Source organism: Chiloscyllium punctatum, chromosome 36 (genome assembly GCF_047496795.1).
Source record: "Chiloscyllium punctatum isolate Juve2018m chromosome 36, sChiPun1.3, whole genome shotgun sequence".
NCBI classification, from domain to species: Eukaryota; Metazoa; Chordata; class Chondrichthyes; order Orectolobiformes; family Hemiscylliidae; genus Chiloscyllium; species Chiloscyllium punctatum.
The window spans coordinates 76,035,070-76,055,276 of record NC_092774.1 but is presented as its reverse complement, the minus strand read 5'-3'; the positions used below and the strand labels follow the sequence as shown (position 1 = coordinate 76,055,276).

General features: G+C 41.5%; 1 long non-coding RNA gene across 1 annotated transcript in view; it reads left to right on the top strand.

Annotated features, from left to right (window-relative positions):
• Window positions 1-1,939: 1,939 nt before the first annotated feature.
• The window catches only part of LOC140460725 (uncharacterized), a 55,339-nt gene continuing 37,071 nt past the window's right edge, over window positions 1,940-20,207 (top strand). The window contains exon 1 of the long non-coding RNA XR_011954320.1: window positions 1,940-2,184. This is a non-coding gene — a long non-coding RNA (uncharacterized lncRNA). The remainder of the gene's footprint in view (window positions 2,185-20,207) is intronic.

Genomic DNA, 20,207 nt, shown 5'->3' with positions numbered 1-20,207 from the left:
CGGTTCCCCGGATATATCCAACTGGCACCGGATACATGGACGCCTCCACCTGGCAGCAAATACCGCTGCCGATCTCCCGGATGTATCCACCTGGCAGCAAATACCGCTACCAACCCCGGTCGACCAGAACCCCGGTTCCCCAGATCCCCGGATATATCATACTGGCAGCAACTACAGCCACCCGGATACATCCACCTTGCAACAGTATCAACAGCTACCCATCCTGGCTGACTGATTAGCCTATTCCAGTCACCAGCACCCCGGTTCCCCGGATCCCCGGATATATCCGAATGGCAGCAAATACTGCTGCCTACCCCAGTCGCCCAGATAAATCTTTTAAGACCTTTCTTACCCGGAACTTGTGCACAAGAGTCACCTGACCGAACCTGCCACGTCTGCCCGTCTTGTTTCCAGGGTCTCCCAGCCTGGATCACGCTCGCCCAAAGCTGCCTCGGCAACAAAGGGAAACTAGAGATCGCCGAAATCAGCGAGGTGCACCTTCTCCGTTTCTCCAAGAATGCCGAGCAACCGGAGCTTGGGATCCCAGACAAGCCCCCAAATCTGTTAGAAACAAAATTCAATAAAATTTAGACGAGACCACCAAAACTGGAAACAAGACAATTTATTACGAAATTGCAAGTAAGGGCTTCGATTGCATAAGCAAATGAGCGCAAATTAGAACTTAGGTTAGTGTACAGTTATACCCTTTGAGCTGAGTGAGGTCATCTCTCCAGAATCCCAATTACACAATCTCTCTTACTTTTTCACCTCTACCCATCTATGCTCCACGCCCATTGCCCCTTTCTTTCCAAGTTGGCAATTTCCCCCTTGCACGTGCTGTCATAAGGCTAAACTCTTATCTCAAAGTTCCCCTTTGTACCTTCTTTCATTATCCATAGGTACATTCCAATCTTGTACATACATCTTAACAATGTATCTTTTTCATGCTTCGCTTATATGTTTCAGTAATCTTAGCTTTTTTTGCTGAAATTGTTGTTTTAAACATTACAGTAAAAGGAATTATTTTCTTTAATAAATCTACATTAAAGTTAGTACTTAATTATCCACAATCATGCACTGAAAAGTAGAGATACTCTTCCCTAAGTACCTGCAGAGTTAATAGTTCTCTTGCTGTACCCCTTTTCTGTATGTTTTTTCTATATCTGCAAAAACAACACTTTTCCCCATTTCTAACAAGGTGAAGGTGGATTCGCTAAACCCCACCATGTTCCTTCTCTCCAGCTGAAAACATGAGACCATAAGACATAGGAGTGGAAGTAAGGCCATTCGGCCAAACCAATTTGAACCTTCAATACTTTAATAGTCCATTCTGGTTCTGGAGACTCTTCATATTGATGGATCCATTACAAATAAACGTTGGGAAGAATTAAGCCACTGTTTCCAGTCTCTGCACCAATCTTCATTCCTGAGCTACAGCCTCCATCTCTCTCCCTTGTCACTCACTGAGATTCAGTCAGGCTGTTCGCAACTAGCTGCATTTGATGCTGAGAGGAGCTTCTGATCTGTGCTAACACGAAGACACCCTGTATCCACCTCTGGCATCTGATTCGAGCCTGTCCCATTCTCAAAGTAGCTGTTGCTGGAACCCTCTTTGGTCCCTTCCTCACCTCCAGGCTCGACTACTTCAATGCTGTACTCAATCATTTTACACTTTCTACCCTCTGTAAACGTAAAATCTACCTTAGCTATTTTTATTCCTTTCTTAATATCCTTTTGTTTCGATTTGAAAGTTTCCCAACGTTTCAGCCTTCCAGAGGTTAGAATAACATTCTGAACAGGCTGAAAAGTTTAAAAGCTGATGAGATGATCGCCCCGCCCCTATTGTCTCCGATTGGTCAGAGGACTCCACAGCCAATGATGACGTAAGGGCAGGGACCCCGCCCCTTGGCGCATGTGCAGTGAAGGTCTCGCGGCCGGACGAAGGCAGTGTTACTGAGTGTGGGAGAGGAATGGCGCCGGCGGCTGAAGGAACAAGAACAGGACCCGCTGGAAAAGCTGAGCAGGTCCGGCAGCTCGTGTCGGGAGAAATGTGAGGACGGGTTTCGGGTCCCGGTGATCCTCCTTCAGAACAGGACCAGGTTTCAGAAACATCCCGGGGAGGTCGCCAGGCCCGAGCGCCAAGACCTGGCTCCTGCCCCCGGGGAGAGGAGACAGTGAGACAGGGTAGGATTGGGAACCGCGGGCGGAGGGAGACTGGGGAGTTTATAAACTCCTAGGGGGAGGACTGAGGCCTCGGAAAAAAAACCCACCGGCCCAGTGTTTACTTCATTGGGAAGGGACCTTTTGCGTTGCCCGGGCAACCGGCCGCCATCTTTGTGAGGGTCAGGCGCATGTTGTATTGGGGCGGGGAGCGCGGGCGGCCATCTTGGTGAGGGCACCATCAACTGTCATTTCTGGGAGAGAATTCCAACCTCGTGGCAGCTTTTGTGTCATTCTAGATGTAAGTTTGCTCGCTGATCTAGAAGGTTCATTTTCAGATGTTTCGACACCATACTTGATAACATCATCAGTAAGCCTCTGCTGAAGCGTTGGTGTTATATCCTGCTTTCTATTTCTGTGTTTTGGTTTCTTAGGGTGATATCATTTCTGATTCTTTGCCCCAGAGGATGGTAGATGGGGTCCATAATCGATATGTTTATTGATGGAGTTCTGGTTGGGATGCCATGCTTTGCGCAATGCTTGTGTATGTTGGTTTGGTTTGCCCTAGGATGGGTGTGTTGTCCCAGTCAAAGTAGTGGTCTCCTTCATCTGTAAGTAGAGATACTAGTGATAGTGGGTCATGTCTGTTTGTAGCTCGTTAATGTTCATGTATTCTGGTGGCTAGTTTTCTGCCTGTTTGTCTGACATAATCTTTGTTACATTCTTTGCATGGTATTTCGTAAATGGCATTCGTTTTGGTGGTTGTTTGTGTGGGTTCTTTTAAGTTCATTCACTGCTATTAAGTGTGTTGGTAGGTTTCTGGGCTACCATGTTGCCAAGAAATATGATAGATTACTTACAGTGTGGAAACAAGCCCTTCGACCCAACAAGTCCACACCAACCCGCCGAAGCGCAACCCACCCAGACCCATTCCCCTACATTTACCCCTGCCCCTAACACTACGGGCAATTTAGCATAGCCATTCAACTAACCTGCACATTTTTGGACTGTGGGGGGGAAACCAGAGCACCCGGAGGAAACCCACAGGGAGAATGTGCAAACTCCACACAGTTAGTCGCCTGAGGCAGGAATTGAACCCGGGTCTCTAGCTGTGAGGCAGCGGTGCTAACCACTGTGCTACCATGCCGCCCACAAACATGGCTAGGATTTTCTGGGTACATCATGTCTGGTTGTTTGGGTTTGTTGTTGAGAAATAAGTGGATTGGTTGATTGAGTACCCGTTCTTCTTAAATGTGCTGTGTAGGTATTTCTCTTCTACTGTTCATAGTTCCTCCGTGCTGCGGTGTGTGGTGGCTTAGTCAAATAATGTCCTAATGCAGCTTCATTTGCGGATGTTGTGATAATTGCATCTGTAGTTAAGTATTTGGTCCATGTGTGTTGTTTTCCTGTAGATGCTAGTTTGGTTCCGGTGCTGTCTGATGTCTCCTCAGGTCCAGCTACACATTTGCAATGGCTGGCGTGTATCCATGTGGTTCTTTCAGTGATCTTAACAGCTGTCTGTGTTGTAAGGAGCACTTGAAACGGCCCCAGCCACTTCTTTGTCTTCCAGCTTTTCCTCCTGAATTCTTTCATCACTATCCAGTCTCCAGGTTCTAGATCGTGCAGGTTCCCTTCTGCTGGTTGGGGTAGTGCTGCTTTTACTTGATTCTGCATTTGAGACAAAAGTGCAGAGAGTTTTATACAGTAACACAGCATCTCATCCTCACAGTGGCCTGCTATCTGTCTTACCTTAGATCTTGGGCCAGTTCCTGTGTTGGGCGGTCTACCAAACGAAATCTCAAATGGGCTAAGATTAGCTCGTCCTCTCCTCCCAGATCTCATATACACTAGCACAATTGGAAGTGTCTTTGTCCATGTCACCCCGAGTTCCTCACAGCATTTTGTCAATTTATTTTTTGAGGGTAGCATTCTCTTGTTTCACTGCCCCACTGCTTGCTGGGTGGTAGGCACAGTGTTGTCTCATGTTTATTCCCAAATAATCACTGGTCTGCTGTAAAGCATTATTGACAAATGGTGTCCCATTGTCACTCCTAAGCCTTTCAGGGATGCCCCATCTTGGAATTATCACAGTTAGCAAAGCCTTGGCTATTGCACTGGCATCCTGTTTAGACGTGGGGAACACTTCCACCCATTTGGAAAAGATATCAACTATTACCAGACAATACCTTTTCCCTTTGGGCATTAGTTTAATAAAATCAATCTGTAAATGTTCAAGGGGTTGGGGGTGTGCTGCCTGACTGATCTGTATTCCCCTCCCCACATTATTAGTGGCACAGATAAACATCGTTCACAATATCTCTGAGAGTAATGAGTAAATCCCTTAATGTACCAGTGTGCCGAAATACTGTCATACATCCCCCCCCCTTTTGACACATGGTCCTTTGGCATAGAATGGAAATAATGATTGTGGTGGACAGGGTTTACCATTGGGGTCACCACATACTCCTTTCCTCACACTGCATCCTGCTTTCGTCCACTCACGGTTTTCTTCTGGCGTGGCCTGTGACTGTAACTCTCATACGTTTGCTGTTGGAGTACAAATTTTTGTCATACACATGTCTATCTGCTCACTTGGCGGCTGCTAGGCTGCCGTTCTTGCTGCTGAGTCTGCCCTCACATTGCCTTGAGAAATAAAATCGTTATTTTTTGTATAGGCTTCGCATTTACACACAGCGATTGATTTAGGCAATAGGACTGCTTCCAGGAGGTCAGAGATCAGGCCACTGTGTGTGATGGGCTTTCCGGTGGAGGTTAAGAAACCCCTTTGTTTCCACAGGGTTCCAAAATCATGTACAACCCCGAATGCATATCTGCTAACAGTGTAAATATTCACTGTCCTTCCCTCAGCCAATTTACAGGCCTCAGTCATGGCCATCAGCTCCGCTGCTTGCGCTGACAGATGAGAAGGGAGTGATCATGGGTAGTCACTAAAGCATACCCAACACAATTCTGGCCTGTGTCCTTGCTCCTGAATGCGGACCTGTCCACAAAAAAACTCCATATCTGGATTCTGAAGTGGTGAATCCTACTAATCTGGTCGAGAGCTGCAAATCTCATTAGTTACAGCGACACAATCATGTGGGTCTCCGTCTCCTTCTGTGGGGAGAATGCTAGCATGGCTAAGGACATTACATTGCTTAATTGTAATGTTAGGCATCTCCAATAACACTATTGTATTTGAACCAACGTGCTGCCGCCACGTGTGCTGTCTTTTGCTCGGAAAGCAGTAAGGATACTCCATGTCGGACCAGAAGGGTTAATTCTCCATAGCCGACTATATCCCTGGATGCAACAACAGCCTTTTTAGCCACAGCCACGGCTCGCAGACGTTCAGGCAATTCTGCCGCTACGGGGTCTAGTTTAGACGAAAAATATGCTACTGGCCTCAATCATCCCCCATGATCCTGTAACAGCACAGATGTCATGCAGCCATGCTTTTCATCTACCATTTGTACAAAAGGCTTGTTTGGATTCAGAATCCCCAGTGTAGGTGTAGTTTGGAGCTCCTTTTTCAATTCAACAAAGGCATTTTCGGCCTCTGGGGTCCACTGCAGTCAGTTCTGCATTCCTTTGCCATGGGCTATGTCACTTAGGGGCGCTGCAAGGGTTGCGTAATGTAGATAAACATTCTACAGTCGGAGCACATGCCCAAAAATGATAGCAATTGCTTCTTTGTGTGAGGCTTTGGAATTTGCTGGATTGCTTGAGCTCTGTCTTGACCAATGGCCTTCCCTTGTCCAGATATTAAGTGACCTAAGCACTTTACCTGTTGTTACACAAATTGTAGCTTTGTGAGACTGGCTTTGTCCCCTTCTCTCGCTAGATGGCGGAGCAACACAAGGTTATCCTTCTCACATTGTTCCTTTGTTGTTGCCGCTATCAAGCAATCATCTACATACAGCAGGAGCACTAACCCTGGGGTTAGAACAAGAGTCTCCAGACTCCTGTGTACAGCCTTGTTATATATGGTGGGGGACTTACCTTCACGTGTCTTTGTCAAGGTTACTGTATATGATTTCCCTTTGAATGAAAAAGCAAATCAGAATTGACTATCTGGGTGTTCCGGTACACTAAAGGCATTTGCTAAACCCACAACTGAGAACCATTTACTGTCTGGTGGAATTTGAGCTTATATAGTATAGGGGTTGGAAACATTTGGGGTGCGTGGGACAACGTCATTATTGACTGCCTGCAGGTCTTGAACAAACCTGCATTCCTTCGGTTCATGTTTGTCTTTTTGACCTGAAAAATGGGGATTCTCACCAGTGAGTTCTCACAGGGGATTATCACCCCAGCCTTGAGGAGGGATTCAAAGACTGAAGTAATTCCTTCGATAGCCTCGGGTTTTAACGGGTGTTGTGCTCTGTAAGGACGATACTCAGACTTCAGGGTTATTTGTGTGGGTTCACAGCCTCGTATGAGCCCCACATCATGCTTGCCTTTTGCCCACAACTCAGGGACCGTTTTTAATCCTGGGTCTGAGACTTCTATCTTAGGGAAATGCCAGGCTATCCTCCGAGGCTCTTCAGGGCTAGCAGGGGTTACTTGGACTGCCCCATCTGCCTGAGTTAGCCAACTTAGTTTCTTCCTATGTATCTGCATATCTGCATTGAACCAGATACCCACATAGTCTCTGAAGACCCAACATTTCGTTCTTTGTGCCTTTAGCACCCATGGTCCCAAATTCTGCCACCAGTGACACATGAGGAAAAGAGCCTTCCACATCAAAAACTTAGGGTCTGCTTGCTGTTACAGATACCTGAGATAAGTTCACACTGCACATCTGTTATCATTCCAATGAAATTCGCGCAATACCAACTGATCTGGTTTCACCAATCCCCTGAACCAATCTTTCTCAGATGGTTTGTCAGGGCCGTCACCGGTGTATGTATGTGTGCTGTGCAGTGCAGCATATCTCCAGCAAGAAAATTGGTGTTAATAAGATTAACATAGTTACTTGCTTCCAGGGCGAGTGAATTGCTCACTGAACTTATCACTGTCTGGCTTAATCACCACTCATGGACATACATCAGGGGTTGTGGGTCATAGTTTACAGCCTGCACAGGTAAATCTTCCCTTTTGAATTACCTGCAAGTCTGTATGGGTACTGAGCAAATCCAACCCCAGTCTCCCTATGAGATCCCAACCCATCAGATTTAAAGGACAAAATTCCGATAACAGGAAGGAGAATTGGAATGTTTCCCGTTACTAGTTTCGCACAATAGGGGTGTAGAAAATCTCTCCCGCACCACGACTCCTGATGCACTCATTGTGTTCAGGAACCTTTCACTCCTCTTTATTTGCATCGATTGTCTAAACTGGCTTAATTTAGGGACTGAGTATGTTGCCCCTGTATCTACTTAAAAGGTACCAGATATACCTTCCCCATATAACATAGAGGTAGACATCGACTATTACGCATCATTGTGATATTGAACAGACGGTCCACACTTCACAATCTCAGTGCTTGATATAGAGGTGGGACATGGCTCAGTGCCTGTAAGGTTTGTAGAAGAGATTAGTACAAGTGAGTTTTTATTGCCAAGCATAAAGGAAAGAGGCTTCCCTGTACCTCGTGGGCTGTCCACCTCCACCTCAGCTTTGCCCTGTCAGTCACCCTGTCGCTCAGCCTCCAGGGCCGCTTGAGGGTATCTGTGTGGGCACTGTCTCGTCCAGTGGTCCATTGCTCCGCAAACTAAGCACCTGCCAGATCTACCTCTGCCCGCACCTCTTCCTCTTCCGCAACCTCCCTCCAATGGCTGGGCGACCATTTGCATCATAGTAAGCTGAGCTTTATGTGCTTGCTGTTTTAGTTTCCACTTATCCTTCTCTTGCGTAAGCAATTTTTCAGCCTGTATCGCGTGTTGTTCTATCAAATTCAGCTTTCCCATGTCCCAGGTATTACATGTGTCTTTTACCTTTATCGCTATATTGTCCTTCATTTCATTGAAGAAGCTGTTTCTCAGGTGTGCCTCATACAGCATCTCACCTTGTTGTTTACACATTGCACTTTTGGTCATGTCCATTTGCACTGGGAATGCCTCCCTACGGGTGGCTGCCACAAAAACATCAAAGTCTCCGTTCTTGTCCGCTTGCGGGTCGGCTACTCTGGCAGGGACATTTACAGCTGGCCATTTATACTTGATTTTGGTGACGTCGGCACCCTGTTTTCATCCCAGGAGATGTCTCATCTAATGCGATGTGGGATGGAACTCAGTACAGAACTTTGTCACTTCTTCAGCGAACCTATTACCTCCAACCTTGCGTGGGTCAGGCAACTGCCCATAGGCACTTTCTAGATCCTTCATGGATCATGGCTGGTGGACCAACACTGGATACTCTTCTGGGCCTGTGACTTCAACCATTGGGGATTGCAGAACTACCTGGTTGGACGATCGTACACCAGTACCCTCTGACTCGTCATCTGTCAGGGGATGATCGTGGACAGACCCTGGATGCCTTTCCGTCTTGGAATGGCTGTCCTTCTTTTGGGCTTCTTGCTTCAATTGGTTGCATGTATGACGTGCTATCATTGATCCAGCAGACACTGAGGCGACAGCCGCTGACCTGGGACCTTCGCCAGGCGGATCTCATGGGGGGGGGGGGGCTGTACGTCTTGGAGGGCAGTCATCAAGGTCAGGATCTGAAACAGATTGAAGGCACTGCACAACTTCATTAGGTTGTTTTCCACGTGCGTCTGCATGTGTGCTGGTGTATGCACGTGTATTTGATCTATCTTTGACTTGAGATTTCCTTTCCCTGATATCAGCCTCAGCCTTCCACATGTTCTAAGCACTCCAATTCATAGGTTCCATTTTTTCCCTTCCTTTTCTCCTCCTCTCTCTCCTCCAACCTCGACCTCAATATTTCCAACTGCCTTTTACTAAAACTTCCTCCCTCCGGAAAACCACATTCCTTAATTCACAATACTAACTGCTTTACAGACTCTGGACCGTAATTATTTAGCATGTATTGTATTTTTCGTTGGCCATTCCAAGTCCAGTGTGGACTCTCCTTTTGTTTGATCTTGCAGGAGCCCATTTTCAGCGTTACTGGAAAAGTGTTCAGCTCGCTCGCTCGCTCTCTCCCGTGGTACCGTTATCTTTTCCCTTTGACTTGCTTTTACCTCCGAAGGTCCCCTCTCGCATTTAGCACATCTGCCTCAATGCCTTAGTTTTTGTAAACCAAGAAACCACGTACCCAGTACGTCTTCGGCGAGTCCAACTCAACTAATGGTGGCTCCAAGTCTAAAATCACCCTTAAACTCGCTGTCTCTTAAGAACTCTGGAGACGGCAATCCTTTCCCTTGAGTTTTGCTCAAATACCACGCGAGTTTACTGAACCCTTTTCTTGATTCATTTATTCTCTTAGAATGAGTCTTTATGTAGGAATACTTTTATGCCATGACTCCTACCCCAACTACATTGCAGGTTCATCCTGGATTTACACACTTTTTTTGCTTCCCAAAATCACTCTCAGCAGTACTTGGTGCACTCCCCATACACGATGGATTGTGTCCTTTTCGAGTTTTAACGTCACTCGTCGATGCGTGAATACCCCTATCCAGTGAAACCACAGCCAGATGATCTTAAGGGAAACAACAAAATACAATGTTGAATCAGAACTCAGCAAGAGGAGGGATGAGCTGGGTTAATCAACCATTAAACAGTGTTTACCCACTCATCACCTGTTGTGTTGAGCGTGCACTTTATTTATTTCACCTATTACCCACCACCAATTATTTATGTGAACTAAAATCTACCAAACTTTATTACTAAATACATTTTAAAAAGATTTTAAAAATCAAAATATCTAAAATTAATTAAAACAACAAATACTATTTAAAATTCTACAGTTAAAAATTTCTAAAAAGTTATTAAATTATGTCGTAAGGAGAACTTATGAGTCCATAAAAATTCGCAGCAGTTCAAGGGTCAGAGACTAAACAAGGGTTGTGATGTTCTGAGTGAAAGATTTAAATTTCGGGATCCCGAGGCTTTTTATGAGCTCATCAATTTTTCCAGCCATTTCCCTCTGGCACCTTTCACAAAACCATGGAAGGAGACGTTTCCTCTTCCCGTGAGGTCCATTATCTCATCCTTTAGATGTTTATATTTACTTGTCTTCTCTTCCCATGCTGCTTCAAAGGAGTTAATTTGAAGGTCCGTCCTTATTGTTACATCTACTACAACTATTTGCTGATCTTTCTTAAAAATTAGATCAGGGATCCAGAATTTCCCTACCTTCTCCTTGATCCTTGGCTCTATAAAAATTGTCCACCCATTCTTCCTAACAAATTTAGTTAACTCTTCTGCCACCCTATTGTGTCTTTTTATTCGCATATTCTTAACATAAGGACACCATCCCATGATGTGTGCCAACGTCTCTGAAGTTGCATTACATCTTCTGCAGGATTTAACATTAAAAGGCCTTCCATACGACAAGGATGCCCTTGTCAGAAATAGATTAGTCCTCAATAAAATTGAATTAATTACTTTAGATGTCTTCATAAATTAGACCTTCAAGCAATTATTCGAAATACTATCGTTTTTATAGTAATGAGCGCCAGCTCCTTGACATGGGAGGGCTATCCATCTATCAATTTCCGTTGATCTCCAGTTCCCGTAATTGGTGTTGCTAAACTCTTCCAACTCCCCATCACTGTCTTCCCCGATAGTACCATTTTCTCCCACTTGTCGATTAATATTCGGGTTCCAAATCAATTCCAACTTCATTAATTTGCTCAATTTACGCATCTTCTCCGCTACACTTTCACCCTCAAAATGAAATGAGGCATGCAAAATTTCATCTGAGGATCTGTGGAGCGTCCCGAATTTTCTCATGATCAAAATTGGGCTGAAGGTCGCCAATCTCTTTAAAGCAAGGCCTCCGTCACGGTATCTAGTATATAATACGCCATCCGTGATCGACTCCGGAAGGTGTAATATTTCTTTTGCAGCATTTTTAATTATGTTATCTAATTTGTTAAGATAGTTAATTGAAGATTCTGATAATATTAAATAATAATACAATCTAGGTATAAAAACGGTTTTTAAAAGCTCTAATTTTTGTAAAGGTTTCAGGGGCAATATTTTTAAGTTACTAATCTAATTTTCTAACTGACCTTCCCAGTCTGATTGGCTAATGCCAATCCACGGGTCTATTTTAGCACCTAAATACTTATCTGTTTGACCTGGTTCTACAAATTGAATATTTCCATCATTGAATTTCCAATTAGCCGTGTCATTATAAATAATTGTTTTATTTTTAACAGTAAAATAAAACCCTTTAGTCTTTTTAACATTTACCTCCATTCCCGTATTAGTACAGAATCTTTCTACTAGTTTTAAATTGTATCTCATTCCCTCATATGATTCGCTAACTAATGCTATGTCATCTGCAAATGCTAAAGTAGCGCAGTGATAGCTTTTCCCATCTGATCCTAGAACTATTCCTTTTTTCCTTTCTTCAATGGTTGCGATAAGAGGATCCATCACTATATTAAAAAGAATTGGTGACAAAGCATCCCTTTGCTTGACACCTCTTAAAATTTTAATTCTTTCCGTTCTACAATTAAAACCCTCGATCTGTGTAAAATTATTCTCATATATATTTGCTATTGATTTAATAAATAATACCGGGAGTTGGAGTCTCCTAAGAGCTGTTAAAATTAACTTATGACCTACCGTATCGAATGCCTTGGCGAGGTCTACAAAGACCACTGCTAAATCTTTCCTTTTCTTTTTAGATCCCTTGATAATATTTTCTAAAATTTACGCCGGTCACAAAACCCTTTTGTCTTTTATTAAGATTTATAACTTTGTTTACCCTACCTGCCATTATTCTAGTAAATAACCTCAGCATAATTGGCCCAATTGTTATTGGCCTCCAGTTATTTATATCTTTTAATTCCTCATTATTTACTTTGGGGATTAATACGGTCCTACTCAATTTCATCTCATCTGGGATTTTACCAGTTTTAATACAAATCTTATAGATCCTAGGTAGCAGTGTGTTATCTTTATTAAAGATCTTAATTATTTCTTTTAATGTCATCCTGTCTGGCCCAGCAGTGGTATCGACATCCATTTCCCTAATAGCCTGATTGACGTCATGTCTCGTCACTGGACCCAGCAGGACAACATCATCAGATTCTTCACCTCTCTTTTCATATTTAGCAAATCCTCTTAAATTATTTTTCTCATTTACCTTAGAAAGTCTTACTTTATAATATTCTTCTAAATCTTCTTTACTAAGGGGGCATTTACATTTAGATGGAACCCCCATTAGAGCTCGCGCTAAAAATTGCCTATTCTTTTTATACAGGACTTGCACTTCCTTAAACTTTCCTTTTTTCCTACTGTACCTTCTTTGAGCATTATTTTCTTTTCCTCTCTTTCTTCGCCCACTATCCTTTAATTTTACTCCTACTTCTTTGATCCTTTTCTTAGATGTTACACCTTCTTTATCCTTTCCTATTTTCACCATTATTCTGTCCGTAATCTCTTCATATTCCTTAAAGCTAGCTTTATTCCTACCCATTTCATCTTCCATTATTTTATTTAAATCCTCCAGTGATTTCTCACTGTGGTCCAAATTATCTATCCTACCCTGACCCTCTTGATGATCACTATCAAGAGGCCTTCCCCCATCACCTATCCTTTCCACATCTACCTCCTCATTATCTATTTCCTCATTCACACTCGTATTATTAAGTATTAATTCCTGATCCAGGTCCATATCCTCATCGCGGTTTCTATTCTTTTTATTCAATAACCTCTTATCTGAAATCTGTTTCGCTGTTTTAGTTTCTATTTTTTCCGCGATGAGCTTATTAATATTTTTACATTCCCTTAATTCCAAATTTAATAATTGTAATTTTGAAATTTCTTCCCTTTCTTTCTTTTCTCACTATTTACCACCTTTTCCTTGGTCTCTATTTTCCTTTTTTCATTCCTCAAATTGGGATGTGCATGCCTCTCATGCTGGCTCAACCCCCTGACCGTCTTAAATTTTAATGGGCGTGGTTCACAACAATTTACTTTATCACTCTCTACCTTGGTAGCTCCCTTCCCATCCACACTTACTACATTTCACTCTAATCGATTTAATCCCCCTACACACTTTTAAATGTTTCCTAAATAACCCGGTCGTATTATAAATATTTTTACAATAGTTACAACTAAAATTATCAATGGGGTAATTAATTATTAATTCTAAATTTTCAGTCTCCCTAATTACTGGGTGAATAACTGTACCTTCATTCCTCTCCTCACTATGCTCCGATTCTCCATTACGACTAAAATCAGTGGGCCCTTTAAAATTTGAATTAAAATGGGTCCGGCTGTTAAATAAACTGGGCTGTAGAGGGGCCTTCTCTATCAGTCCTTCAATTCGAATTCTGTCCGAATTACTCTGGACATTTTTAACAGCTTCCTTGTGCCTGCCCAAGGACAGCCTTGCCGGAGTAATAATTATGGTCTCATCTGTCTGAGTTGAGGCAGACTGTCTAGTCCATTTTTGACTAGTACACTTGGCACAAGGTGCCACCAATAACAACCGTCCGGGGCGGTTATTCTCCCGGTTTCCCACCCAACCGGAATTTTCAGTGTTAGCCATAATCGCCTCCGCCAAAATTGAATTTAATTTGACCGAAAGGTCACCAGCCGTCTCGTATCTTTTCTGTTAGGTCGTATTAGCCGGCCTGATCAGATTAATGCTTTAACAACGGGATAAAACAATAAAACTGTCAGAAAAGCAAAGTACAGTTTAAAACCCCGGTAAAACCAGCCATAAGGTCAAGGTAAAACCATCAGTAAAAACCAGACTAAAACCCTCCAACAGATAAAACTGTCCTCCCGTCTAAGCTTACTCTTCCAGGCCGTTACCAGGGGCAACCACGAGGAGGTTCGACCTTACTTTGTGATCGACAAAGTACAACTATTTGTTGCACTCGCCATGCGCGTTTCCATTTCGAGATTTTAATGTCGCTTGTCGACGAGTAAAATACCCCTATCCAGCGAAACCACAGCCAGAAGATGTAAAAGGGGACGGTAAAAAAAATAAAAAATTAAAATGACATCATGAAGCAGAATTTCAGCGAGGCGCGGAATGAGCTGAAGTTATCAACCAATAGACAGAATTACCACTCATCCCCTGTTGTGTGTAGTGTGCACTTTAATTATTAACACCTAACATTACCCACCACCAATTAATCTAAGTGATCTAAAACAATACAACTTTATTACTAAAATTTTAAAATTTAAATCTAAATTAAAATCAAACTATTTAAAACTATTTAAAATACTACTAAAATTATTAAAACAACTAAAAGAAAAATTAAATCAATACTATTTTTAAAAAAGAAATACGTCGATCGGACCTGTTACAAGTCCATAAAAATCCGTAAAAGCTCGAGTGTCAAAAATAAAGTTAGGCTTGTGATGTTCCGTGCAAATGATTTAAATCTTGCAATCCCGAGGGCTGTCATCAATTCCGAATTCTTCTCGTACCACTTCCCTCTGGCTCCCATCACAAACCCGTAAAAAGATATTTTTCCTCTGCCAGTGAGGTCCATTATCTCTTTATCCAAATGTTTATATTTCTTTATCTTTTCCTCCCAAGCTGATTCGAGAGAATTTATTTGAAGATCTGATCTTACAGTTATATCTACCACCACGATCTGCTGTTCCTTCTTCAAGATTAGGTCTGTTATCCAGAGTTTCCCAGACGCGTCTTTAATTCGTGGCTCCACATATATAGTCCACCCGTTTTTCTTAACAAATTTCACCAACTCCTCTGCTATCCTATTGTGTCTCTTGACTCTCATGTTCTTCACATATGGATACCATCCAGAAATATGTGTGACTGTTTCCGAGACATCATTACATCTTCTGCAATTTTTTTACATTAAATGGCCAGCCATACGATAATGACGCTCGTGTTGGAAATAAATTCATTCGTAACAAGATGGAATCAATCACTTTGGACATCTTCAAAAATTGTGTCTTACTCCTCCAATTGTTGGATATACTATCATTTTTATAGTAATGGATCCCTGCCCCTTGACAAGGGAGGGCCATCCATCTCTGTAGTTCTATTATTCTCCAATTTGCATAGTTGGTATTAGCAAATTCTTCCAACCCGTCTTCACTATTTTCAATGATAGTATCCACTTCATCAGATCCTCGATTAATATTGGGATTCCAGATGTTTTCCATAACCTTTAACTTACTCAGTTTATACATTCTCTCTGCTACGCTATGACCTTCAAACCGAAAAGAGGCATGCAATACCTCATCTTCGGATTTCTGTAGCGTTCCATATTTCCGCATAATCGAGATCGGAATGAAAGTTGACAATCGATTTAGTGCCAGGCCACCATCACGGGATTTTGCATAAAGCACTCCATCCGTGATGGATTGCGGAAGGTGTAAAATCTCCTTCGCCGCACTTTTAATAATATTATCTAATTTTTTAAGATAATTAAAAGAAACCTCTGATTAAAACTAAATAATAATGCAGCCTAGGAATAAAATATGTTTTTAAAAGTTCTAATTTTTGCACTGGTTTTAATATGGATCTTTTTAAATTTCCTATCCATGCATCCAATTGGTTTTCCCAGTCAAGTTTACTAATCCCTAACCACGGGTCTATTTTAGCCCCCAAGTATTTTTCTGTGGTTCCCAGTTCTATAAATTGTATATCCCCTTCGTTCAATTTCCAGTTTACTTTATCGTTGAATATAAATGTCTTATTCCTATAAGTAACGTAAAATCCTTTAGTTTTCTTAATATTAACTTCCATCCCCATATTATTGCAAAACCTCTCGACCACTTTTAAATTATACACCATACCCTCATATGATTGGCTAATTAGAACTATGTCATCTGCAAACGCTAATGTTGCGCAGTGACAACTATTCCCATCCACTCCTAGGAATATTCCCTATTGCTTTTCCTCGATAGTGCTAATTAACAGGTCCATTGCAATATTAAACAAAATCGGTGACAATGCGTCACCTTGTTTTACTACTCTTAAAATCTGAATGTTTCCGGTTTTACACTTAAAACCTTCCACCTGAGTAAAGTTATTTTCATATAGATTTGTAATTAATTTAATAAATATTGACGGGAGCTGGAGTCTCTTCAACGCTGTAATAATAAGTTTATGACCTACTGTGTCAAAGGCTTTAGCTCAATCTATAAAGACTACTGCTAGATTCCTTTTATTCTTTTTAGCCTCGTTCATGATGTTTTCGAGTATTTTTATATTCTCTTCTCATCCTGCAACACTGGTCATAAAACCTTTTTGCCTTTTATTAAGATTTACGACTTTACTTAACCTATTCGCTACGATTTTAGTAAAAATCCTGAGCAAAATTGGACCTATCGTAATCGGCCTCCAATTATTTATATCTTTTAATTCTTCTTCATTGCTCACTTTAGGGATCAGAACCGTTCTACTAATTTTTAATTGATCTAGAATTTTACCGGTTTGAATCCAAATGGCGTATAGTCTCGGCAGTAGTAAATTGTCCTTATTAAATATTTTTAATTATATCCCTCAGCGTTACCCTATCCGGTCCTGCAGCGGTTTTCACATCCATCGCCTTTACGGCGCGATCAACGTCTTCCACCGTTACAGGACCGGTCAGAGCACCAACTAAGGATCCCTCTCCTTGACTTTTATATTTAACAAAACCTCTTAAATTATTCTTCTCGTTTAAATTTGTTAATCTCTTTCTAAAATATTCTTCCAATTCTTCCTTACTCAGGGGACATTCGCTTTTAACTGGGGCCCCCATTAACGTTCTTGCTAAATATTGTCTTTTTTAGTTTTATGAAAGACTTGTGTTTCTTTAAATTCTCCTTTTTTTTCTACTATACCTTTTCTTCGCATTATTCTCATTCTTAGTCTTCCTTCGTCCACTATCCCTTTGCTTAAAATGTACTCGTTTACTATGAGTTGTCTTGTTACTTGTACCTTCCTCTTTTTTTCTTTCCTAATTTATCCAATATCATACCCATAATTTTCTCATGTTCCTTACTACCCGTTTTACTCTTATCCAAGTCTTCTTCAATTATTTTCATCAAATCTGTTATTGTCCCATCACTATGACCTGGACCTTCCGTAACGTTAGTGTTCTCCTGGCCCTTTTGTTCACTCCCATTTTCCTCCTCCACAATCCTAGTTAATATCAGGTCATTAGCCTCCATTTCATTGTCATCACTAACATTAAGGACTAACTCTAAATTCTTCTCACTAGTTTTATTCTTCTTATTTAATAGTCGTCTTTTATCAGAGATTTGTTTCGCGGTTTTAGAACCGATTTTCTCTGCAATAATTTTATTAATATTTCTACAGCCAGCAAACTCTATTTCTAGTTGTTGCACCTCTCTACCTCTTCTTTGGACCATACTCCCCTCTTGTTACCTTCCCTATTATCTATCCTATTCCTAGCCTCTGTTTGACCCTTTTTCCTTTTTTCATTCCTCAAGACGGGGTGTGTATGTTTTTCATGCTGTCCCAACCCTCTGGCTGATTTAAATTCTAATGGGCATGATTCACACTGGTATGATTTTTCTACTTCATCTTCTACATTACTAGTACTAATACAAGTGCTATTACTAGTACCAAGACTAACATTATCGCTCTTAGTACATTTAGGGTAGTGGCATGCTACTGCCTGATAACTTCCTTCCCATTTACATTTATTACACCTAATCCTTACCGATTTGATTCCTTTACATATTTTTAAATGTTTCCTAAACCTCCCTGTTGTGTTATAAATATTATTACAAAAACTACATTTAAAATCTTCTATAGGGTAATTAATTATTAATTCTAGTTTCAGTTTCTTCAGTTAACGGGTGAATAATCTTCTCTTCATCTCTCTCCTCATTGCTCTCTAAAACTCCACTTCGACTAAAAACAAATGGCCCTTTAAAATTCTAACTCAAAATCGTCCGGCTGTTAAATGGACATGGCTGTAGAGGGGCCTTCTGTACCAGCCTTTCCCTTCGAATTATGTCTTGATTATTCTGGACCATGTTAACAGCTCCCTCATGCCTGCCCGAGGACAGCCTTACCGGAATAATTCTTATGGTCTCTTCCGTCTGAGTTTGAATCAAGACGGATTGTCCATTTCGTTTTTGGCTCATACATTTAGCACACAGAGCCGCCAAAAGCAACCGTGCGGGGCAATTATTTACCCGGTCTCCCATCCAACCGGATACTTTGAAATCGGCCATAATTGCCTCTGCCACATTTGGTTTCACACAGACCGAATGGTCACCAGCCGTCTCGTATCTTTTCTAGAGGTCGTATTAGCCGGCCTGGTCCGAGTAATGCTCAAACGACGGGTAAAACAATAAAACACCGCCCGTGGCGTATAGCACTGGTAAAATCGAGTTCAGGCCAAAGATAAAATCAATGGTAAAAACACTGATAAGACCAGACTAAAACGCCACAAAACAATCTAAAATCGCCTTCCCGTCAAGAGCTTCCTCATACAGGCTGTTACCAGGGGGAACCACGTAGAGGTTCAACCTTACTTTGTGATCGATAAACATATGTAGAAACGAGTACAAAGGTGACTACACAGGCACCGGTTGGAGACCAACAACCTTAAAACACTGTAGTAACTGTAGGGGGGTGTGACTACAGTATTTTAAGGTTGTTAGTCTCCGACCGGTGCCTGCGTAGTCACCTTTGTGATCTGTTTTTACGTATTTTCTCGATCAAAGTTGATCGAGAAAATTTAGTTGCACTCCCCATGCATGATGGATTGTGTCCGTTTCGAGTTTTTCTGTCGCTCGTCGACACGTAAAAACCCCTATCCAGCGAAACCACAGCCGGATGATCTTAAGGGAACTGTACAATAAAAAAAAGATGAAAAGACAGAATTCATCAAGGGCAGGGATGAGCTGGGTTATTCAACCTTTCAATATAGTTTACCACTCATCACCTGCTGTGTTGAGCGAGGAATTTTAATTTTATCACCGATATTACCCACCACCATTTAAACATGAGATTAAAATACAAACTTTATTTACTAAAATTCTAAAATCTAAAACCTCTAAAATTAATTAAAATAGTTAAGACTATCTAAAAATCAATAAAAAGATATCTAAAAAGTTATTAAATTATGTCATCTGGAGGAAATTAAGAGTCCATAAAAATTCTTAGCAGCTCAAGGGTTAATGATAAAACCAGGTTCGTGATATTCTGGGCGAAAGATTTAAACTTCAAAATCCCGAGGTCCTTCATAAGCTCTCCATTCTTCTCCAACCATTTCCCTCGGGAGCCCAACACGAAACCGTGGAAGGATATGTTTCCTCTTCCTGTAAGGTCCATAATTTCTTCCTTTAGATGTTTATATTTGTTTACTTTCTCCTCCCAAGCTGCTTCTAAGGAGTTGATTTGAAGGTCTGACCTAATCGTTACATCTGCTACTATTATTCGATGATCCTTTTTAAATATTAAGTCAGGGATCCAAAGTTTCCCTTCCGTATCCTTGATTCTAGGTTCGACGAAAATTGTCCACCCGTTCTTCCCAACGAATTTAGTAAGCTCCTCTGCCACTCTATGCCTTTTAATACACATGTTCTTAACATAGGGGCACCATCCATAGATGTGTGCCAGAGTTTCCGAGGTTACATTACATCTTCTGCAGGCTTTGATGTTAAACGGTCTTCCATACGACAAGGACACCCTTGTCGGAAACAGATTGGTCCTTAATAAAATCGAGTTAATTACTTTTGAGGATTTCATAAATTGAATCTTTTTAAGCCAATTATTCGATATACTATCGTTTCTGAAGTAGTGAATACCTGCTCCCTGGCAGGGGAGAGCCAACCATTTATCAATTTGCGTGGATCTCCAATTTGCATAATTAGTGTTGCTGAATTCATCAATTTCCTCATCACTTTCTTCGTTGATAGTATTAACTTCTGCCAATTGCCTATTGCCATTTGGATTCCACACCAATTCCAAAGACTTTAATTTACTTAATTTCTTCATTC